The sequence below is a fragment of the Armigeres subalbatus genome, chromosome 2, assembly GCF_024139115.2.
Source record: "Armigeres subalbatus isolate Guangzhou_Male chromosome 2, GZ_Asu_2, whole genome shotgun sequence".
NCBI classification, from domain to species: domain Eukaryota; kingdom Metazoa; phylum Arthropoda; class Insecta; order Diptera; family Culicidae; genus Armigeres; species Armigeres subalbatus.
Window position 1 is genome coordinate 120,340,878 of NC_085140.1, and position 25,228 is coordinate 120,366,105.

A 25,228-nucleotide genomic window follows, 5' to 3' on the forward strand; every position below is an offset into this window, starting at 1 on the left:
ATTTTATACCAATCGACTCAGTTCGACGAATTGAGGTGATGTCTGTGTGTGTCTGTGAGCACCCACGTATCAAAATGAAGCAAAGATGTCACCCATTTTTCGGGCATTTATCCTCGACCGATTTGCTCGCAAGAAGTTGCATTCGGCGCAGACTTCTATCCCATTGTTTTCTATTGAAAATTGGCCAGCTCGTATTATGGGATCGGAAGTTATGGCCGAAATATTTTTTGCCTTTCTCGTACACTAAGTGTACCGAAAGGCTATATGTTCGCTCCAAAAACAATCTTTTTAAGAAGGCCCGTAGACCCATAGTGTTGTACAGCAATCGAATCAGCTCGACGAACCAAGGTGATGTCTGTCTGTGTGTGTATGTGTGTTTTTTGCCTTTCTCGTACACAAAGTATACGTAAAGGCTAAATGTTCGTTCCAAAAACGAACTTTTTATATGAGGCCCGGAGACCCATAGTGTTATGTACCGATCGACTCAGCTCGACGAATTGAGGTGATGTCTGTGTGTGTATGTATGTGTATGTGTGTGCGCAAAATATATCACTCATTTTTCAGGCACTTATCCTTTATTGATTTGCTCGCAACAAGTTGCATTCGACGCAGAATTCTATCCCATTGTTTCGTATTGAAAATTTCCCATATCGGACTATGGGCCCAGAAGTTTTTGTCAAAATACAATTTTTTTATACCAAAAACGGTGGCGTGAAAATTTCTCACTCATTTTTTAGGCACTTATCCTTAACTGATTTGCTCGCAACAAAATGAATTTGACGTGGAATCCTGTCCCAATACTTCCTATTGAAAATTGGCCATATCGGACTATGGCCTCAAAAGTCATGGCCAAAATACTATTTCTATAACTCACCCGAAAGGCTCCATCACCGCTAGGTGGATTAATCTGGGTTTTTTAAGCTTTATTTATGTGTTTTTTCAGGAATTCCTCCGAAAGTTCCTCCAGGAATTCCTCCGGAAATTCCTCTAGGAATTCCTCCGGAAGTTGCTCTAGAAATTTCTCCAGAAGTTCCTCCAGGAACTCCTTCGGAAATTCCTCTAGGAATCCCTCCAAAAGTTCCTCTAGGATTTCCTTTGGAAGTTTCTCTAGGAATTCCTCCGAAAATTACATCAGGAATTCCTCCAGAAGTTTCTCCAGGAATTCCTCCGAAAGTTGATCAAGGAATTTCTCCAAAAGTTCCTTCAGGAACTCCTCCGGAAGTTCCTCCAGGAATTCCTCCAAAAGTTCCTCTAGGATTTCCTTGGGAAGTTCCTCTAGGAATTCCTCCGCAAGTTCTTCTAGGAATTCCTTTGAAAGTTTCTCTGGAAATTCCTCCGGAAGTTCCTCTAGAAATTCCTTCGGGATTTTCTTCTAGACATTTCTCCGGAAGTTGCTCCAGTAGTTCCTCCTGGAATTCCTCCAGAAGTTCCTCCAGCAATTCCTCCAAAAATTCCACCAGGAATTCCTCCGGAAGTTCCTCCAGGAATCCCTCCGGAAGTTTCTCTAGGAATTCCTCCGAAAATTCCACCAGTAATTCCTCCGAAAGTTCCTCCAGGAATCCCTCCGGAAGCTCCACTAAGAATTCTTCCGGGAGTTCCTCTAGGAATTTCTCCAGAAGTTCCTCCAGGAACTCCTTCGTTAGTTCCTCCAGAAGCACATCCAGCCATTCCTCCAGGAAACCCTCCAGAAGTTCCTCCAAGTATTCCACCTGAAGTTCCTCCAGAAGTTCCTCTAGCAATTTCTCCAGAAGTTCCTCCAGGAACTCCTTCGTTAGTTCCTCCAGAAGCACATCCAGCCATTCCTCCAGGAATTCCTACGGAAGTTCCTCCACGAATTCCTCTGGAAGTTTCTCTAGGAATTGATGCGAAAATTCCACCAAGAGCTCCTCCGAAAGTGATTAACTCAAATAAGACAGCATTCGATGCAGAATCCTATCCCATTGTTTCTTATTGAAAATTGGCCATATCGGACTATGGGCTCAGAAGTTATGGTCAAAATACAATTTTTTTATTCCAAAAACGAGGGCGTGAAAATTTCTCACTCATTTTTTAGGCACTTATCCTTAACTGATTTGCTCGCAACAAAATGCATTCGACGTGGAATCCTGTCCCAATACTTCCTATTGAAAATTGGCCATGTCGGACTATGGCCTCAAAAGTCATGGCCAAAATACTATTTTTATAACTCACGAGAAAGGCTCCATCACCGCTAGGTGGATTAATCTGGGCTTTTTAAGCTTTATTTATATGTTTTTTTTTCAGGAATTCCTCCGAAAGTTCCTCCAGGAATTCCTCCGGAAATTTCTCTAGGAATTCCTCCGGAAGTTGCTCTAGAAATTTCTCCAGAAGTTCCTCCAGGAACTCCTTCGGAAATTCCTCCAGGAATCCCTCCAAAAGTTCCTCTAGGATTTCCTTTGGAAGTTCCTCCAGGAATTCCTCCAGAAGTTTCTCCAGGAATTCCTCCGAAAGTTCCTCCAGGAATTCCTCCGAAAGTTGCTCAAGGAATTTCTCCAAAAGTTCCTTCATGAACTCCTCCGGAAGTTCCTCCAGGAATTCCTCCAAAAGTTCCTCTAGGATTTCCTTGGGAAGTTCCTCTAGGAATTACTGCGCAAGTTCTTCTAGGAATTTCTTTGAAAGTTTCTCTGGAAATTCCTCCGGAAGTTCCTCTAGAAATTCCTTCGGGATTTTCTTCTAGACATTTCTCCGGAAGTTGCTCCAGTAATTCCTCCAGCAGTTCCTCCTGGAATTCCTCCACAAGTTCCTCCTTGAATTCCTCCGGAAGTTCCTCCAGGAATTCCTCCGGAAGTTCCTCCAGGAATTCCTCCGGAAGCTCCACTAAGAATTTTTCCGGGAGTTCTAGGAATTTCTCCAGAAGTTCCTCCAGGAACTCCTCTGGAAGTTCCTCCAGGAAACCCTCCAGAAGTTCCTCCAAGTATTCCACCTGAAGTTCCTCCAGAAGTTACTCCATCAATTCCTCCAGGAATTCCTTCGGAAGTTCCTCCAGCAATTCCTCCGAAAGTTCCTCCAGAAATTCCTCCGGAAGTTCCTCTGGCAATTTCTCCAGAAGTTCCTCCAGGAACTCCTTCGTTAGTTTCCCCAGAAGCACATCCAGCCATCCATCTTCAGGAATTCCTACGGAAGTTCCTTCACGAATTCCTCCGGAAGCTTCTCTAGGAATTGCTGCGAAAATTCCACCAAGAGCTCCTCCGAAAGTGATTAACTCGAATAAGACTGTATTCATACAAAATGTTAATAAAGGCTGTGGTTGATCAATGAAAATAGATACTAGGGTAACGGTACCAATAGTGGAGGTATTAGTAGATCCACAAAAGAGAATATTTTTTAAAATTTGATAATTATGGGAAATTTACAGCTTTAATATCTTAGTCAATAGATAAACTAATAAATTTGCTAACAAAAATGAGATAGAAGTCATTTAACATCAACAATAACCAATATTGCTTGCACCATTATGGGTACACTGTTCCTTTGATGGTGGTAAAAATTATTTTTGGTTCCTATAGTGGTGCTATCCATTGGTTTCTTATGAGACTCGCCACTATTGGTACAGTTGCACCACTATAGGTGCAAGGGAGTCAATTTTGTTAAGGAAAATCATTGTTTTCAATAGTTTTTCAAGCAAAATCTTAAGATAAGTTGCATTTAGCATGATATTTAAAGCACGACACACCAACTGAAACCATTGTAAAGTGTATAAATATGATAAATCTCATTAAAACATCACTACCTCCACTATTGGTGCTACCTCCACTAAGGGTACGGTTACCCTAATCTATTCTATTCTCATTGGTGGTTGATGCAAAGCTTTAGAAGTGATAGCACACATCAGACCAGAAGGCGAGAATATTGAATCAAAATTTGCTAAATAAAATTGCGCCTGAATACATGAGTAGCTCGATCTTAATTCCTATCAGAGTCTGTAGTTTTCGAAAATGATTATTTATAGTTATTTGTTGTAGATAAAGTTAAAGGCATAAAGCAGGTATTTTTCAACCAATTAAACTAGTTACCAATATCGGAGACGAGCCAGCCTCGGGCTGAAAGTCTCCCTGATAAAGACAATAAAAAAATTAAAAAAATAGTTACCAATATGACCAGATCGTTTTCGAATTCGGCATCACTGTCTACCAATACCATCTTTGTTGTTTTTCCTCCCTTTCGGAACCATCGGAGCAGATTACTTTGGTGAACCAGAGAGAATGGAAACTTCTCATTCATCATGCCTCACACAATCAGAAACAGCGTCCTGTCCACCAGCAGTGTACAGTTCCACTCGGAACAAACGGTTCAATCTGTTGCTTCACCGCATCGTATATGTGACATGAAACGGTGAAGCGTTGTAGGGCAGGCACCAACTCTCTCGCCTCGCATCGGTTCTTTCCGTCTTCAGTTGAGTCGGTGTTGCGCGAGCGAACGGTGGTGTGTTGAACGTAAGCGAACGAAACCACGGAACATAAACGGTTTGAAGTACATACCCTCCTGCTTTATGCAAAAGAACGGTGTCTGTCGACGCGGAGGGCAACCAGAGGAGATCCGCCCCCTCCACTCATCATCGTTAGATTGCGTGAATATAAATTGGTGGTCACTTTAGGCTGGCTTTCTTCTATTTAGGTCCTAGAATCTAGGGCACAAGCTTGGTTGTCCAGTGTTTGGTACACGACTGGTGGAATGTGCGTTGGGAATAGTATTCAATTGAAATCAGTCGATGATTGAACGTGATTCAGAACGTCGTTGATTGACCGGTGGTCAGTGGATTGAATGAGCGAATGAAGACGTGGATGGGCCTAAACGTATAAAAGGTAGTTCAATCTACGAGCGAAAGCAACGTTCAAATCAAGGTGTTTTGAAATATGGCATGGATGAAGTGGCCGTGCCAGTAACGTAGAAGTGCTAGTGGAATGGAAAATGGGAACGAAGAATGATAATAAAAATCCATTGTGTCAATACGTTTGAGCCGAAGCAAGCAAGAAGAAGACGAAGAAATGCCTCTGGAAGGTGAGATAAAAAGCGAATGCATAAGAATTTGTGGAAAGGAAGTTTTCTTTGTGTGATTCGATCGTTGACCGGAGTGCGCTGGAGGAAGATAGTCTGTTGTTGAAGTAAACGGTCTACGACTACAGTTCTACAGCATTGGAGCCTCAGTCTCAGTGGTGGTGCCTGCGGGAGGCTAGTGTCGGTATTAGTGGCAGCGGTGGTTGTTGTTGCTGCTGCTGCTGCTGCTGCTGCTGCAGAAGGTGTGTGTAGACGAAGAGAAAAGACCAGAAAAGCAAAGCCGTCTACGTGGATCGGTGATTTTAACGACTACATTCCGGGCGGCTGCTGAAAGCTGGGTCGCTACTTCAGGACAGACCTGGCTCAGGTCTCTGCTTTGTTGCTGCTGTTGTTGTCATTGGTTGACTATATGAAAAAATAACGCTCACGCGGAGTGGAAGGTTGCAGTTTCAGCGGTTTGTTGGCGGTGACTCAGAGGTACGCTTGGAGAATGAAGCTTTATGTTTGGCTGCAGAGTCATCCACCCATGGCTCCTCGCTGAATCAAATAGAGGGAACTCGTATGTGATGTTTGAGCTGACTTTGTGCCATTTACTAGGAATTTGCGATGAATGTTTCTTTCTGTTGTAGCGCAGTTGCGATCGCTCAGAAGTATTTTTTTAAGCTGGATTTATAGAATAATAATAATAATATTATTATTCTATGAATCCAGTTGTTGGGGACCGGCCACGGTTGCGGGCATTCTTATTTAGTCCAGTGGCACGCGCCCATTTTCCGATGACTCAGCCGTCCATCGGTCATCATTTCTTCGTTTCTGGGGGCGAACCTTGAGAGCAGACGAATGCAGTTAATTGAGAACGCATATTTGAAGTCGATTGGATCGTTATGAATAATTCATTGCGTTATTGCGTAACGATTCTGTAGCAAATTATGTCATTGATTATGAATGCAATGAATGTAGGTACGATCACAAACTCATCTCTACTAGAATGAAGAGTATTGAACAAATTTTCTTATATTTATTTTCTTTACATATAATTCTCTATCTCATCTATTCTACGAGATCCTCTTTACAATCATAAACAACTCGTATGGTTCTAATTTGATCAGATAAGCAAATTACTCAAACTATATTTTTACGCGTTTGAGGGTTTTTTCATATCAAACGTGAAAGATTCTCCAGTTTCATAATTTATTTTTAATACCAGTTCTGTATCGCCAACTTATGTTAACTGCAGTTAGTATTGTAAAGAATTGATAGAAAATTTAAGCAATACTAAAATAATAGCTCGTTATGTTATGGCAGATTGCTGTAAGACAGCAAAATGTCACGTCATGCAGTCACCCTTAGCTTTACAGTAATTAAACTCCATCATGTCAACTACGCCACCCGTTCCAACGTGTTTGTTCGCCTAGACCTAAGCAGATCCTAATCTTTAATGCCCAACCTTTATGCGGCACACAATTTTCACTCTATCACATTATAACGGATCGACTCCCAAAACAACAATGCACTGATGAATGTTTAATTTGTTTAATTTCAGGTCTCGTGCGACACCCACTTTTTGCTGTCGGTCAAAGTCCCACATTCAACAATCGGAACATCAAACCGGAATCACCATCATCATAATCATCATTTGCAGTAGCGTTATGGTTTCTTAGCCATCTCAGTTTCACGGTGGCAACACATTCAAGGTGTGAACCCATTTTCAGAGGCAACAGACCGCGATCGTTACCCGACTCCAGCTGTATCGTTCGTAAGTTACAGTTAAAGTGCCTTCGACACAAATTGGTGCCACCAAGCGATTCAGAGTGCGTCTTTTTTTTTTTACTCGAGAAAACAAAACAGTGCCCGGGAGAAGAAAGCAAACGCGAATTAAGCCATTTTCTAGTGCGTGTGACTACAAAAGTGGCGGTTCGATGCCCGCCGGCGATTATTTTGAAAAAGCAAAAAAAAGTGCATTAATCTCAGGAAGAGCGAATAGTTATAAAACCAAGTTGAAGATTTCTTCGTCGCTTAATGTACACAGGCAGCTAATCAAAACCTCTAGGTGAAGCAACGATGTGATAACGACCCGCAAAAGGGGAATTTGTCATAAAAATATAAAGTGATTTAAGTGCCTTTTCCCTTTAAAAGCAAACAACAGATTACTAAGCAGGTAGCAGACCGGGTAGTAAGTGGGTGTGTGGCGAATTGCGAAAAAGAAGCAGCAAACATAGTTCCTGAAGCTAATCCGTTCCGGAAGTGATTTGAGACAAGCGGAGAGAGCCGTTTTTCGTTGTTTTACATGAACCATCGATCATCTTAGTCGGCAGCTAAAGGTGGAAATAAGGCGGAGACGATTTAGTGGCAATATTTACGATTTTGTCTAGACACAGGGGATATCCGCTTCGTGCCGTCATCAAGCTAATTTGGATATTGCTTCTGAAAGCTGTGCTTTTGGTGTGGAACAGAAACGTTGAATAAAGGTGAGTACTAATCATTGGCGTAAATAAGGGAGGGGCTAGGGGGGCTTAGCTCTTCCTAGAAAAAAATTAGCCCCCCTAGGATTTGAAAAGTGGAGTCAGCAGTGATAACAATTTTCAAGTTTGATGACAAAAGTGTTATTTCCCATATTCACCCTATCATAATGAAAAGAGTGGAAGACAAATGAGCTTGTTTCTCATTTCCGAGGAAGATTCTTGTGTGGCAATGAACTTGCACTTGATTTAATTATGAAAAGGCAATTTCTAATTGATTTGAAAGCATCGAAGTAAGCTTCATGCGAACAACAACGGAGAGCCACCAAAATATCAATCAAAGCAATCGTGGTACTTCGCCAGCAGACATGCGTTCATCCATAACGGACTGGAGTTTTCCAGCTGACTTCCGCTTGACTCGGAGCATGATAATCTCCTCAACTTCCATCAGCATCCGAGAAGGATTTTCATCAGAATAAGAGAGGAATTCCTATCAGAATCCGAGAAGAATTTTCATTGGAATCACTGAAGAATTTCTTTCATAATCATCAAAGTCTTCCAACCGGAATCCAGAAGAATTCACACCGGGTTCCTTTTGGTATCGTTGAGGGATACCCTTGGAAATCTGTGGGGGATACGCTTCATAATCCATGGAGGGTTTGCTTCATTCTCTCGTTGATTTGCTTCGGAATCGTTCGAATATTTGTTTCGGAATCGTTCGGAGAATCGCTTTAGAATTCATTGATAATTTGTTTCAGAATACTTCGACGATTTTCTTCGGAATCCCTCGACGATCGGCATCCCTCTGACGATTTGCTACGGAATCCCTCGACGAATTGCTTTGGAATTCCTCGAAGATTTGCTTCAAAATCACTGGAAGGTTCTCTGCGGAATCGCGGAAGGATTCTTTTTGGGATCCCTGTAGAATTAATTCGAAGTCCCGCGTCGATTTGCTTCGGGATTCCTCGGCAGATTACTTTGGAGTCCTTCTGCGATTTGCTTCTACATCCCTGGAACATTGCCTACAAAATACCTGGAACATGCACGTTAGAGTTCCTGGAGGATATCCGACAGAATCTCTGGAACATTCCCTTTGGAATTCCTGGCACATTCCCATCGGAATTGCTGCAGAATTCTCTAGAACATTCTCGTCCGAATCCCTGGAACATTTCCGTCGGAATCTCTGCAATATTCCCCTTGGGTCTTCTGAAATATCCCGTCGGAATCCCTGGAGGATTTCAGTTGACATCTTGGGAGGATTTGTAATGGAGGTTCCCTGGAGGTTCCCTTGCTTAGGTATGCTTGGAGGATGCCTGTCGAAATCTCTAGCAATTCTCGTTGGAATCCTTGAAACATTCCCGTCGGAACCATTAAAGATTCTCATCCGTCGGAATCCATGAAGGAATGTAGCCATCAGAGGCGTCGCGTCCGCATGTGCAACCTGTGCACTGCACAGGTAGCAATTTTGTCCCTAACGTTTAACGATTAGGTATAAATACATAATCGTAAAATATGCACGGATTTTTTTACAGGCGACATGTGATATGAGGCAACTGAAATGCTGCGATGGGGACGCGTTATATTTTACTCCACGATACCCGAAACGACGCACCGCCACATGTTGTCCATCACGTGCACTTTCAGCAGAGAACGGTTTGCAATGCATCATACACGCATTATTTTGTATGTGTAGGTCACCCGCTTTAACCGCAATCGGCGCTGTATAGGTAGCCAAGGCGTTCATCGTTAGCAGTGCACGGTTTGGTGCCGATGGTGCCGATGGAGAAAAGCACATCGGTTTGGTGCCTACCGAGTAGGTACCTATGCCGCTTCAAACAGCGCATGCGCGTTTGGTTGAAGAGCGCGCAATCGGAACAAAATAGAAAAAGAAAAGAGGTGGGGATTAAATGATAATAAATTTCTGCTCTCCAAAGCGTTCCATGGTGAAAGTCCGGCTTTGAATAAGCTCATCGGATCAAAAGCGTTTTGATTGGGATTTTGGTATACGATGAATAATTCATTATTTTTTTTTTAATAATTATTTTTCGTGAAATCCAATATCCAAAATATTTAGGACCCTTTCGTATACCATGTGGACAACTTAGGGGGTATAGGAGTAGGAAGAATGTCCATGGTTCACACAAATTAATGAAAAATTGCATGATCAGATCAACGCTGATGGAGGGAAGAACACATCTAAATCTTTTCAACATCTGTCCACGTGGTATGAAAACAGCCCTTCGAAAAAAAAAAGATTTATCAAAGGAATAAACTAAAATAGAATAATTAATAGTTGAGGGACGTTTAGATTATAAACCTCAGACCCCATTTTTCTGATATGTATGACAAGCTAATTACAAATGTGTATTAGCCGTCTAATCATTTTTAGCATAATTCAATTTTCTGAACACATAACTATTAAGACTTGTCTCATTCTACGAAATAACTTGAATTAAAATTGAAAGATATTGTTTCATTGAATAGATGTCTTATATGTCATATTGAAAAGCATTATGATTCCCCGGATTAGTTTGTTTTTTAATTTAACGCACTGTCACTTCAAGTTTAGTTTGAATTTAATTCGATAAATAAGAAGAAATAAGAAGCAGATAGACGAAACATATGGGATCGTTTATATTGGATGTGTCATTTCAGGTCCCTTTTTCAGGTCAGGTTTTTCTCAAAATATTTAACTTTGATGCGAGAAGCACGAACAATCATCAACTCGTCATAATTTTCGTCATTGAATTCTTAACTTTTTTCTACAAACAAATATAATTTTGAAAAAGTAGCTTACTCGTAATTTTAATGCTGATACATTGACAGCTACATCAAACAACTGAAACCGAAATACGCCGCTCGGTGCACAGGTTGAAGAATTGACCACGCGACGCCTCTGGTAGCCATATTTTTTTTTTCAAATTTATGAAATATGCAAAAATATCCACTGCCGACCGGTGGGAACTTAACGTCAGATCCGTCACATATTGTCCTTTGAGTGTGCGGAGCAAAGCCGAGCGCTACAACACTTGGACGCAATAGCCATACGCTATCAATTTGAGTCGTTGTAGCAATCATCGGCTGGTAAACAAACACACTTCGATACTGTGGGCTACAACAAATAGCATGTGCTTGAGAAAAGAGAATATGGATAAGTGTGATTGATCCACAATTGCCTTAGGTGGTTGAACCGTATTTATCGGATTACCTCTAATGATAACTTACTGAGGTAAAATGTACGAGAATTTAAAAAGAAGCTTAAAACAGAGAACATAGATAAAGGGCCTATAGGCCTCCCCTCTGCATCGGGCCTAGTTACGCCATTGGTTCTAACTATAAACTATTATACAATATTGGAACACGCCCAGATGCTACCATGAAAGGTATTTAATCCGATGACTCCATACACTACTGCCTTTCATGTGTATAACTTCGTGATAGATAATTCGATGATTCATTCGACAATGTGAAGTGTCTTCAACTCCACAACTCAGCGTAGTTTTTGGTTTCGTGGGCCGACAATTGATTATAAATGCCAAATTATGACTATCAAATTGAATTTAACTTAGTAAAAAGCTACAACAAAAACAAATGACCAACATTTGAAAAGGGCGTAACAGCCAAAATTTCATCTTTACAGTTCTTTGTCTATGTACATATGTAGCTACAGTGGTGTTCGGAATAATAGCAGAAAATGCCGATTTTCATACAAAATAGCCAACTTTGGCATGTTGTAACTTTGTTCCTCGATGACCGATTGAGCCATTGAGCTGAAATTTTAGCAGTGAAATACATTGCCCCCACTCGCATATCAGTCCCATCCCGACCCGAGCAGGACAAATTGGCTCAATAATACCGTGTTCTGTTATTGATACCATACTCTGTTATGAACTAGCCTGCATAAGAGGTAAAATACCAAAGGAATAATATCAAAAATTAATATGCACAATACTTGAGCCATAACATACTCTGTCATTAAATTTTATTTCAATACCAAATGCATAACCAATTATTATTCGTTTGGTATTGAAATACCTAAGCATGTTATGCCTCAAGTATTCTGCATATAAGTTTCTGGTATTATTTTTTGGTATTTTACCTCTTATGCAAGGCTAGTTCATACCAATTTCTGTTATCCAGGTCATCGCTCCTGCCCATCTAAATAACATAAAAATTGACCACAAGATTTCACTCTGACAACAAAATGACAAACCCCACTTCAGAGAAATGCTAATAACTTCGCCGGGCTGAAACTAATCTTTTTTTATGGAGAGATAAAGGCAAATGTGCAAACAGACACTTGAAATTATCACTCAGGGAGTGGGGTTCACAGAAGGCAGACCCACTAAACCCACCCAAGTAGCGGAAGGTTACTTAAGTTACCCTCTCTGCTAATACTCTGGTTCCCCCAGGAACTGTCTCCCAGCATTACTTCTGGGGGTAGGCAGTACTTAATGTACTCGCTCATTCACGCTCACACAGGCTATCATCCCGTCGTATGAGGCTTACTTGGGTGCTCTCTCTAACATACCCTAACTAATCAATCATAAGTTAGTCATGATTGTCGACTGCTGCTCGGCGCGCCACATTCTCTGCAAGCTGCAAGCAATCCGAGTGGTTTCAGTCGAAACTGCGTTGGTGAGAGTCAGCTTGTCGTCTATTACGATCCAAAGGAGCTTCAAACTCCGCTTTGATGCGATCGCGACATCACCCACGTGAATCACTGCATGTTGAACCGACTTGCGGTTGTTGACGAGAATCACCTTCGTCTTATGTTAAGCGAGCTCCAGGCCTCTAGATCGCGTGTGCTGCCGGCAGTTCTACCTCGGGAATTGACTGTCCGTAGACTTGCAAGATTACGTCATCGGTGAAGCCGACGATCTTAACACCAGGAGGGAACTTTAGCTTCAGAACCCTGTCATACATAAGGTTCCATAATACCGGGCCCAGTATTGAACCTTGCAGAACTCCTGCGGTAATATTTCCTTGGCATGGTGGCGTCGCACGCGCGTAGTAGGACAGCTGCCAACGCATCCCCGCTTAGACCTTCAGTGTTGACTTCCAGTCACAGGGTCGCAGTGAAAACTTCGATGTCGAAGTGATTGGTCCTCCACCCACGGACCTGACAGGGATCCCCGGACCTCAGATGTTGCACGCCATAGTTGATCCTAAAGCGAATTGCTAGATGATCACTACGGGTGTAACCCTCGTCCACCCTCCAGTCCAAGTCTGGTGCCAAACCAGGACTGACAAACGTTACGTCAATCCATGACTCGACCCCGTTCCTTCTGAACGTGCTAGCGGAACCATCACCTCGCCTCTAGTAACGCTTGACCCCTTCGATTGGTGCAGCGGCTGCCCCACTCCACTGTCCAAGCGTTAAATCTCCTGCTATGACGACCGGCTTACTACCCACTAGGTCAGACGATAGCCTATCGATCATCTGGTTGAACTGTTCTAATAGCCACCTTGGTGGGGCATAGCAGCTACAATATTGATCTTGGCTATCGCGACACCCTCAGCAGAGGAGTGTATCACCTCTTGGATCGGGTACCGTTCCGTCGTGCAAATAGCCACCATCCTAGACCCGTCCGCCACCTAATTGCCGTTATCGACAGGGACGTTGTACGGGTCGCACAGGAAAGGCGATATCGGTCATCGACTCAGAGACCAATTGCCACAGCAGCTGCTGGGCAGTTGGACAGTGGTTAAGATTCAGCTGTGTTACTTGCACGTCTTCTTCTTGCTTGTCTCTCCGATGGGATACGAAGATACACACATAACATGGTTACAGGCTTGCTTTTTGCTGGCGCAGATGAGGCACTTTGGTGCCTTATCGTATTCCTGCGCCTTGTGCCCTTTCTCACCACAACGACGACACAGGTTGTTTCGTTCTGGGCCCTTAAGCCCCAAACGCAATACAACGGAACGGCGCCGGAAACAACAAATTTGACAGAAAATATATGGGCTAACTGTCAAATTTTCCGTTTCCGTCGCCGTTCCGTCGTATTGCGTTTGGGGCTTTACAGTTGTAGGATTTCTGCCTCAACTTTAAGCATCTTGTCCACTGAAGGTGGTTGAAGTTTGCTCACTGGGCATACTGACCAGCCGATCTTCAACTTCCCTCGCTCCATTACCTTTTTGGCTTTCGCAACCGGTAACCTAAGATAGGCAACCTGTGTGCAAAAGGGACCCCCTCTTAGGCGTACAGATGTCTTCTCGAATTCTGTAACGCACTGGTTTCTGATGGCAGAGACGACGTCGTCCGCGTTCGTGACCTTGTCCAGTTGCTTGCGTCGCCGCCCAAGGCCTCTTGGACCAGCTCCCTGTAGTCAGCCCCACTAGCCTGCGCTCCGCGTTTCAGAACCAAGATCAAGCTGACCCAGCGCCGAAAGCTTCGATTTAAAGACTTCAGCGTACTTTTCATTATCAGTTTTCACCAGCAAGGCCTCGCCTCTGTCCTTAGCTTTCTTGTCGGGTCGAGATGTGTTCGACTTCCGCTTTGCTCTATTAATCAGCTGTCAGGAATTTTCGGTCCCTTGTGCCGATAGTACCCTCTTGCGGCCCGGCGACTTGCGCCTCGTTGGTGCCTTTCGCCTTTTTGGGCCTAGAAGTCACCTTCTCGGGACGACGCCCTTCGGTCTCCTCTGGACCCTGATCTGCTCCGTCCAGACGACCTTGAGCGCCTTCGCCGGATTGCTGCCTGAGCCGGGTTAGGCGCAGTCTTTTCTTCATTGGCCGTCAGGGCGATATCAATCGCTTTCTGGGCAATAGTCGCTCCTCCAAGGAAGGAGAAGGCATCGGTTTGGGGAGCTTTGTCGGCCTTCTTCCCACAATCCGCCTGATAAACGCTTCCTGTTCTTGTCTTGCGACTTGAACAGCCTGGCGGAGCATCCGAAGGTTCTGTTTCAGTTCCTTACTGATGTTCTGCCTTGCGTTCGCGAACTCGATGATATCATCGAGTTGCTCGGCGACCACCCGCATCTCGGGTAGTGGCCCGCCGAGCGTGCTGATAGGACTATACCCCGTCACTGCATCCCAAGTAACAATTTCCATCCTTGTTGGATTTATTTAATTCTTATAGTCGTTTTATGACAGCAACCGCCATGACTAGCTTCCAAGTTTTATTGGCGCTCTTATTACTATCAAAAAACCACTCATGAATCTGCTGGAAAAGCTTCAAACGTCAAATTCCGAATTCCGATTGATCTTATGACCATCTCTACGGTTGTGCTGAAGAGCTTAATAAGCAATATTTTCAAAGCTCGATCGAAGGCACAATTTTTAGTTGTAATGTGGTCAAACGAATAACCCCAATAGGAATATTTGCATTGCAGAGAGTTTCCAACGGTGGAAAATAAGGGCAACATTTTTCTGCTCGGAATGCATGATGGCCATGCTGGAAAAGGAGAAGTATTTTCGGAAAAAATTATCGCTGAAATCCATAAATAAGTGATATTTTCATCGCGTAGAACACTTTACCTGCTAAATGATTGGAATTGGGTGAAACATCAACAGATTAGGTGGATATTTACGATGTTGATGTTTTAGTTATTTTCAATTTAAAGCGCTGAACTACATTATTTTGCCGGCGCGTGGTATACAGTCTTATTTTTTACCTAGCTTTCACCAAGGGCAATGGAGCGTGGAGCGTCTAGACGCATGGGCAATGGAGCGACTTTTCGTCATCGAAAAATTCTCCACCGGTCCACTGGGTGTTCTGTGTCCTGTCCGTTGTCTAGGTGTTAAGTGTTCAGTCTGTACAACCTCTGGTCGAAGACGGTGTTCCTGTCTTTTTCAATAAAATCGAAAGCGCAGCTTCTTTCCAAGAAAGTATATTGAAAAACAAACCTGTTAAATATTATTTTGTTGACATCCTCATCTTGAATTTCATCATCAGTCCATTCTAATATTTTTTTCCCTTTTTGAAGCAAAATTTTTGACAGCTGCCGCAGCCATATTCCCTTTTTTTGCGGATTGCTCAAAAAGGGGTTTTCAAATACTCTTATAAGAAGTTTATAGTGGTTATCTCGAAAGGGACACTTGGCCATATTTTACTCTTAAAGTGCTCATCAAAAGGTTGTCGTGTAGTTATGAGTTTTATTGTTAGTTCTTATGATTTGATCTTAAAAACCATTCCAAGAGTAGAATAAAACTTAAAATGTTACTTGGGCGGTACTGCCAGTTGCAGCCTCCGTCACTCCGCTCTACGCCTTCCTGGAAGGAGACCTCACCAAACCCCCCTTGGCAAAGGGTCCTACCATCTCCATGCATAACACGTCGTCTAAAGAATTATTTTTTGCTTCACTCATTGTAACTGGGACCCCCTTGTGACTGCCGTCGAATCCTACTGGAGTAGTCGCCTTCAATGATCACATGGCTATCTGTGTTGACACTTACGTGTTCAGAGCCAGATCAGCGCAAGTCAGGAAAGGGCATCTGAGCCTACTCCCACCCAGCAGGCAAAGCTTGGTGGCAGGATTGGACTACTAGGCCCGCCACGGTTTTAGGGGACGGAAGACAACCTAGCCATTAACTCCGCAGCCACATGTAGCTTTTTGTAGAGGTTTAACAGAGCCCACTGCCAAGCCCCACCACGTCCCAGGGGGTCCCCTAACTCGCAGAAGCTGTGAGGAGGGGTCGTAAAGCCCTTGGACATAGTCCCTGCTGCCCCATATCCAACGTATATAGCACCATCCAAACGTTGACGATTTAACTAAAATTTTGTCCAGAGCATCAGGGCATCAAATAGAACTGAATAAGAGGGCGCCCCTTAAAAAAAATATTAAAAATGTTTTTTTCCATACTAATTTGATTCTAATGTAGACTACGTGAAGCCCAAGACAACAACAAGGACTACTTGACATGTAAATACAGAAAGATGGAGTTGCAGAATTCGTTATTTATTCAGAAACTGTCTCTATTATTGATCTGTCAACCTTGAGTTTATGAAGTTCGTAGACTAACTAGAACATCCGAAGTAGGTGAACTGCCCCTGGAATTCATCTCATGACTCCGTTATTCATCCCATCAAAAACAAAGCAATGGAAAGCAATTTGATTTGTTTCTTATTTTTGTGACTTTTTTCAGCAGTGAGCAGCAAAAATAGCGACGAAATTAGTGCTGTATTTCTTTGTTTTGCGATGAGATGAATATATGTTCAGTGAGATGGAGATCGAAACAGTTGCCCTACTTAGTTCATCTACAAAATAACTTCTGAAGCTAAATCAAATTTGCACCATACAAATGGTTGAATTTTTTTACGCCCCTAGGACATGAAAAGAGTAAGCGTTATTTCGAATTTTCAATTTTGAGAGTTAAGAAGGGGAGTAAAAAGACGTTTTACATTATGATATACACAGGTTGTTTTCACGCGCTTGGAATGCTTTAATTTCTTGGTCAACCTAAACTTTTCAAATGCCACCTGAATTTTCTTCGATTTTTAGTGGATGTTTTCGTGGGGTCAACTTTTTGTTTCATTGAAGCTGAGGGCCTTAGTCGACTAGAACCAAACTGCGTAAAAAAAACAGGATATAGAATATATTTTTTTTTTTGGGGAAAACAATGATTTTTCAATAATTTCGAAATGAAATGTCCAAGAATTGTCGCTGAAATATGCAAAAAACAAACAACATAATAGAATAGCGATAACTCTTTGTCCTCATCTGCAGAGGATAAATACAATGTTGCGCTCCATTTTATTTACAACAAACATGAAAAGTTATTTGTTGTCAACTTTTCAAACTGCGATAAAACTTGTATATTTCTGAAGTAAAACACAAATCTTGTCAACAGATGGTTAAGTTTATGTCTAAACATTGATAACTGATACTTATTTAACCAAAAATATCATTGAAAACCGACTACCTCACTAAATGAGCGTTTGTTGATGCGCACGGAGAGTGCGGACGGTCTATCGAGTAACCAGTTTGGCTTCCGAAAGGGTAAGTCGACCGTAGACGCTATCTTGTCGGTTACCAAATCCGCTGAGATAGCTATCCAGCATAAGAGGAGGGGAGTTCGCTATCGTGCAGTAGTGACTCTCGACGTGAGGAATTCAATAGTGCCAGTTGGGCAGCTATTGCAGATGCGCTCCTGTGTCTTGGAATTCCCGAGCACCTGTACAAGATTCTCGGAAGCTACTTCCAGAATCGAGTACTGGTATACGACACGGAGGCGCGGCGGAAGTGCGTTGACATAACCTCAGGGGTTCCGCAAGGTTCCATACTGGGTCCGGTGTTATGGAACGTCATGTACGACGATGTCTTGGGGTTGTAGGGGAACTGTTCCGTTTTCCATCTCACTGTACATATATTCATCTCAACGCGAAACAAAGAAATTCCGCACCAATTTCGTCGCTTTTTTTTGTTAACATGCATGCTCACTGCTGAAAAAAATCACAAAAATAATAAACAAACAAAATACCTTTTCATTGCTTTGTTTTTCGTGAGACCAAAATCGGAGCTGTGAGATGAAGTCCAGGAGCAGTAACCCTAGTTCCCGGTGGGCGTGGTAATCGTCGGCTTCGCTGACGATATTACGCTGGAGATCTACGGCGAATCGATCGAACAGGTGGCGTTGACTGCAGCCCACTCGATCGCAATTGTGGAGGAGTGGATGAGTTCCAGAAAGTTAGAACTGGCTCACCACAAGACTGAGGTGGTTGTTGTTAACAACCGAAAGTCGGAGCAACTGCGCGGTCACCTCTAAACGCTCCATCACACTCTTGGGGGTAATGATCGACGATAAGCTCACCTTTGGTAGCCACGTCAATTACGCCTGCAAGCGTGCCTCCATAGCTATAGTGGCATTGTCCCGGATGATGTCCAATAGCTCTGCGGTTTATGCCAGCAAGCGTAAGCTTCGGGCTAGTGTCGCTCTGTCCATACTGAGGTATGGGGGGCCAGCTTGGGGCACGACCCTGCGTATTAACTGCTACAGAACGAAGTTAAAAAGTACGTAGGTATAGGCTCATGTGCCTAATAGTGGCGAGCGCGTACCGTACCGTGTCGCACGATCAAGGATGTTATCGATCATTTAGTAATCTGCCTTCGATTATTTAGTAGTTTGTCAATAACTCATTCCAGATGCTAAATTTCAAAATGTATTGTATGGTGGAATTTCAGTGCGAAGGTTTTTCTACAACTCTCCTTAACAGGTCGATGTTCGAATTCCACTATTAAAGGAGTTACGGTGCTAGTTGCTGTACTTATACTAAATGATAACAAAATATGCAATTATTTAGTCTAAGTTACTGCTACTAGCGCTATAGCTCCGTTATTAGAGAAATTCAAACAACGAACTGTTAGGTAGAGTTGTAGATAAACCTTTGCACTAGCAGTCCACCATACAACACATTTTGAAATTTAGCCTCTAGAATGAGTTATAGACAAACTACTAAATGATCGAAGGCAGATTACTAAATGATCGATAACATCCTTGCGCACGATGAACTTTTCATCATCATCGGTATGATGCCTATTGACAACGTTATCGGTGAAGACATAGAATGTTTCGAAATGCGCGGCACGAGAGGCATCCGTAGGACTGTCAGGTTGGCCTCAATGGTCAAACGGCAGCGTGCGTGGGACAGTTCCACTAAGAATAGATGGACACATAGATTGATACCGGAGATAGGTACGTGGGTCAAGAGGCGCCATGGGGAAATCACTTTCCACTTGATCCAGGTCCTTACAGGCCATTGTTGCTTCAGACAGTATCTACACCGGTTCGGACACTCGGCCTCGCCCGAGTGTCGGGTGTGCGCAGATTTAGAGGAAACGGCGGAACACGTGTTGTTCGTGTGCCCACGTTTTCGCACAATGCGTGACCACATGCTTGCCACATGTGGTCTGGATACTATCCCGGACAACCTAGTCCGGAGTATGTGTGAAGAAGAAGTTGGCTGAAACGCCGTTTTATCGGCTATCATCCAAATCGTCTCGGAGCTACACAGAAGGTGGCGCATGGACTCGAGGAATGGCTAGTTCAGGCGCAAATGAAAGAAGTGGTCCAAGGGTAGGGTAGGCACCGCGCACAGTGGTGCGTTTGGCTAAAATCGTGAACTTTTTATTTTACTACTTCAGGGTGTTATTTTTTGGCATCGGTGTCTTTGGGAATAAATTTTAGAAAAATATTGCGCATCGAATGACGAAAAGTTGTAGTTCTAATGTTTGCCACAGGTAGCGCTGCAAAATGTAACTTCTTTAATAAACGATTTTTAAATATGGTGTCTTTGGCAAAGTTGTAGTGTAATTTATTATGAATTTTATTGCTGAAGACACCGAGTGTCCATCTATCATCGTTTTTGAAATACGGGCGTTTTTTATGGACAGACCCTAAAAAACAGTATTTAAAGATATTTTCGAAACTAACAGTTTCAGGTCATTACAATATTCTACAAAAATGTATATATAATCAAAATAGACCACTTTCTGGAAGAAACCAGGGATGTTTTTTTGCAAACATGACTTGTTATCGGCGATTTAGGGTCGAAAATAGTGATATTTGAAGACTTCATATACAACAGAGGGGCAAATTGGGGCAAGGAAATCCCCACAGGATTTAAAATATCTGGTCTGTAGTTTCATATGCATATAATTATGTCTGTCTCCACGTGTATCCAAACAAGTATTTCTAAATGTCATAAATCGACATTTTCAAATGATATTTGTACTGGCCGGCATAATAAAGTGCCCACTTGCCGTTTTTCATACAAAATGGTCAACTTTGGAGCTCTAGATCTCGGGTTCCCGTGAACCGATTTGGCTGAAAATTTTACCAGAGCTCAGATATAACTTGAATTTGAACATATCTAAGTTTCGACCATATTGATTCACAGGTTAAAAAATTATTGCGGTATTACCAAAGTGAATTTTTGGCAAAAATTTATTTTTAAATATCTTGAATTCTATAGGTTGTAGACTGATGACATATTCAGCAAAAACGCGTATTTTGCCAATACAAAAAGTTTGCTATATATACCTGTACACTTAGAGATGTAGTTTTCGAGGTATTTGAAAAACAATTTTTGCCAAAAATTCACGTTGGTATTACCGCAATAATTTTTAACCCTGTGAGTCAATATGCTCGAAACATAGATATGTTAAAATTCAAGTTATATCTGAGCTCTGGTAAAATTTTCAGCCAAATCGGTTCACGGGAACCCAAGATCTAGAGCTCCAAAGTTGACCATTTTGTATGAAAAACGGCAAGTGGGCACTTTATTATGCCGGCCAGTGTATATAATAATTGAGATTTCACCACACTGCATGCCACGCTGTTGAATGTTAATGTCAAAAAAAGTGCAGCGTCAAGCTATTTTTTTGTTCTCTTCATCCAATCATTTCACACAATGCAATTCTGACGTCATACGCTACTAGGGATGTCGTAAAATCCCGAATAATCGATTAGTAACTAATCGATTACTCTTTATTCTTATTGAATCGATTCATCGCTGGGTAATAATCGATTTGAAATTAATCGATTATCATAACGATGAATCGATTAATCGTAGTAATCGAATAATTTGCGACATCTCTATAACGCTAAGCGAGAGAATGAATGAGTTGACACCTTAACATTATACACTTAACAATGAATCCCAAGCAGTAGCTGGTTTTCTACCCACCAACTGCCAGCATTCAGGTGCTATCATATACATACATTTCAATTAATCGATTAATCGTTGAGATAATCGATTTTTTTGAATCGATTACTTACCAACGGTTATTCGATTCAATAATCGACAAGAATCGAGAATAATTGATGAGTTACTAATAGATTAATCGGGAATTAAAGACATCTCTAAGAAGTCGCAAATTAATCGATTAATCGATTCATCGTTGTGATAATCGATTAATTTTAAATCGATTACTACCCAACGATGGATCGATTCAATAATCGACAAGAATGAAGAGTAATCGATTAGTTACTAATCGATTATTCGGGATTTTACGACATCTGTAGGAGCGTATGACGTCAGATTTGCATTTTGTGAAATGATTGGATGAAGAGAACAGAAAACCAGCTTCACGCTGCACTTCTTTTTACTTTAACATTCAACAGCGTGGTATGCAGTGTGGTGAAATCTCAATTATTATATAAATATCAGTTGAAAATGTCGATTTATGAAATTTAGAAATACTTGTTTGGATACACGTGGAGACAGACATAATTATATGCATATGAAACTACAGACCAGATATTTTAAATCCTGTGGGGATTTCCTTGCCCCAATTTGCCCCTCTGTTGCATATGAAGTCATCAAATATCACTATTTTCGACCCTAAATCGCCGATAACAAGTCATGTTTGCAAAAAACATCCCTGGTTTCTTCCAGAAAGTGGTCTATTTTGATTATATATAAATTTTTGTAGAACATTGTATTGACCTGAAACTGTTAGTTTTGAAAATATCTTTAAAAACTGTTTTTTTAGGGTCTGTCCATAAAAAACGCCCGTATTTCAAAAACGATGATAGATGGACACTCGGTGTCTTCAGCAATAAAATTCATAATAAATTACACTACAACTTTGCCAAAGACACCATATTTAAAAATCGTTTATTAAAGAAGTTACATTTTGCAGCGCCACCTGTGGCAAAAATTGGAACTACAACTTTTTGTCATTCGATGCGCAATATTTTTCTAAAATTTATTCCCAAAGACACCAATGTCGAAAAATAACACCTTGAAGTGGTAAAATAAAAAGTTCACGATTTTAGTCAAACGCACCACTGTGCCGCGTCGGCAAGTCCCTCTGTGTGTTGGCGAATTGTCCCTATCGCAGAGAGGTCAATTTGGGGTGCACGCGGCATCATCATTCTTGATACCAGCCGTGCAGAGGGAAGCAGGCGCGAAGTCGACCCTCCCTATTACCCTATTTCCTTCCGAGAACATAGGGCGTGGTAAGGCCACCTGGAAAGCCGGCAATGTGCTGGCACGATACCATGGTGCTCTTCTAAAAAAGCGAGTCACGTTGTTCGGTGCTGCAAGGACACGCAGCTAACCTAGAGGGTGCGTTGTGCACTGGCCCCCCTTTGAAGCATTACTTTCTGGTTGTACCGAAGAGACTATGGGCTTGGCGGCAATGGAAACGGTTTAGCGGTTTAACGGGAATGTCCTGCCTCCCTCGTGGTCTCTAACCCCGCACTTCCTGGACGTCCAACCCAGGATGTCTGTTGAGCAGATTCCCCCTCAATTGCTTAGGAAGAAAAACTCAAAGGTTCAGCCCAATTGGGTTGTACGCAAAGGTGACGTTGAACTACGTAGCTGTATGTAATCTACAGGTTTTCGACTATTCTGTGCGATGAGACCAAAGCAAGCGTTTTTCAAGCCCAGCATGAATCTGCTTTCGATGTGATGTATATAATTTTTGGACCAACATTTGAAAATGAAGATAAAAATAAAATTTTCAAATAATCGAGGATGAACACCACTCTCAAGCTCTCACATATCCAAATTACCAATTGATAAAAACTCGCTAGAGAGTAAGAATCGTTCGATAATTGTATCTCGATTCGAAGCATTGGTAACAATGCCAAACATCCGATTGAACTTCATTGTTGACATTAAATTTGTATTAATTAGGTTTATATTATTTTAAATTATAATCGATTACACAATATGAAAAGCACAAGTCTGGGTGATAGTGTACAGCTGCAACCATCACCGACGCAAACTGCTACAGAGACTTACCACCCATCGCTAAGTTAGTCTAAGCCCCTGGTGGCTCATTACAGAAAAACCTATTGCGAAAGATTGGCTGTCAACGGCGTTATTGCTAACTAGTTTATTTGTGGACGCGATTGCGCTCGTGGCAAGTGTTTTTTTTTTTAATTTTTAAGAGTGATAGATTCTTTTCTGCATTTAAAAAAATCAAAATTTTTAACGTCTATTGTCTGTGATTTTTTTTTCATCAAATGCTGTGTCTGGTTGTCTAAGGTTGTCACTGGTTTTGTTTTCTGCATCTGATAGTAAAAAAGAATTGAAGTGTCAAATATTTTATTTTTTTTGTGAGAATTTCCCCGCGTGCTGCGTCTGGTTGGCTAGTCACCGGACAGACAAACAGGGCTATTATATATTGCTGTTCCAGAGAAAACTTTCCTTTTTCCAGTTCAATTTTCAAACTACCGCAGCTGTCACTTCATACTTTTTCTCTGCTATTTGGCATGGCATTCTACGATGAAAACACCAATTATCATGTTTTTGTTTCAGTGTATTGATTTGCAGACTGGCGGTAGAACTTTGACAGCTGCGGAAGAACTTTGCGGAATCCGCAAAATGGAAAATTTTGAAAAGATCCGCAATATATGATAATAATTATTCCTTCACGTGAATTGCGTCGGACTTAGCGTTTACTCCGGCAGACACATACGGATCAGCAAAAACGAGCCAAAGAAAGTTTACCAGAACGCATTCACTGCAGCAGCGAAGAAGATTCCGAGCCCCTCTACTGCATCAACAGACGTAAGCAAGAAGCTATCGTCAAATGCACCCAAGCTTTCCAAGGGAAACGCACGTTTAAGTTAGCATAAACGAACTGCTGCGCCAGCTTAAAGCCCTGCAATGGCGGACATAAAAAATAACTTTTAATGAATAACTAAAGAAATGCTGATAAATTACTAAGTTGAAAAGCAGGTCAAGTTCTAGTTGGAATATAGTGCTAAGGAAGAAGACGCTTGCGATGCACTTACGAGATTTACTGGTTCACCGAAACCGAGTGCTAAACTGTTAGCAAGTTTTTAATAGTAAATATTATCATACATAGATATTGTAACACACTGGAGTCGGTTTTTACGCGGAAGGTATGGGCCGCGTAAATTAAAACAACGTAAAAAACCGCGTAAATCCCGAAGTATGTCTGAAGGAACCGCGGAAATCCAAAAACTCGTGTGAATAAAAAATCGCATAAAAAACGATTCCTGTAAAAATAACCGCGTAACAAACGACTTCAGTGTACATCGGGTACGAAGCGTTGACTCTTCCTTGATCGAATGGTCCAAGAAAATTTAAAATCCATCGAGAAACGGCTGAGATATTAACGATCAAAGTCTATCATATTTTCGTGACGATTTTCAATTTTTTGCAATTGTAAAGTGTACCCCAATATAGGAAACACAGACGTAGTCCTACGTCAAAAAACACACATACATTACAGAGCGTCAATGAATAAAGCTCCCAATGAATTATTAAATTTGTTATGATTAAATCATTCAACTCCATGATTAAAGATTATGATTAATGATATGGAAATGCTAATATCATCTTCCAAACTTGGACGTACATGTTCATGATAGAATTAAAGGCGAAAGTCAAGCTCTATCTGGAATAAGGGCGAATGTCGCAAGAGAGGATTCTCTTCGTCGACTTCCCCTCTTTTAAATAAAAGTGACAAGCAGCTGATTTCTTTGTGGTTTATCACATCAGAACGATAGAAAACAATGCGAACTTGCATCCTGAGGTGATACACTGCAAAGAAATCCTCTGATTGTCACTTTTATTCAAATGAGGGGAAGTCGATGAAGAGAATTCTCTCTTGCGACATTCGCCCTTTTACCAGATAGAGCTTGAAGTATAGAATTGATAGTTCCGTTAGGATACGGCAGGCATGAAGAATGTTTTTATAGAAGTCGATTTGAAAGCGAGCGGAGGGCAATATTTGTGATGGCACATATCACACGACCTTCCTTCTGCCAAGCTCCCGTATGAAGGTGGAGGGAAGAATATCAGGGTGGAAGCTGATATATCTCCACTG

The 25,228-nt window shown here is 41.9% G+C and overlaps 1 protein-coding gene across 10 annotated transcripts in view; it reads left to right on the plus strand.

Annotated features, from left to right (window-relative positions):
• Nucleotides 1-25,228, plus strand: part of LOC134210738 (DE-cadherin) — a 45,993-nt gene that overhangs the window by 11,361 nt on the left and 9,404 nt on the right. For 5 of the 10 annotated variants that reach the window (XM_062686977.1, XM_062686978.1, XM_062686980.1 and 2 more), the window contains one exon: nucleotides 6,557-7,481. The gene's annotated coding sequence lies outside the window, so the exon portion shown is untranslated. Of the gene's footprint in view, nucleotides 1-4,457; nucleotides 5,491-6,556; nucleotides 7,482-25,228 lie in introns of those variants that run through there. The other 5 variants (XM_062686981.1, XM_062686985.1, XM_062686979.1 and 2 more) reach the window with 5 other exon arrangements.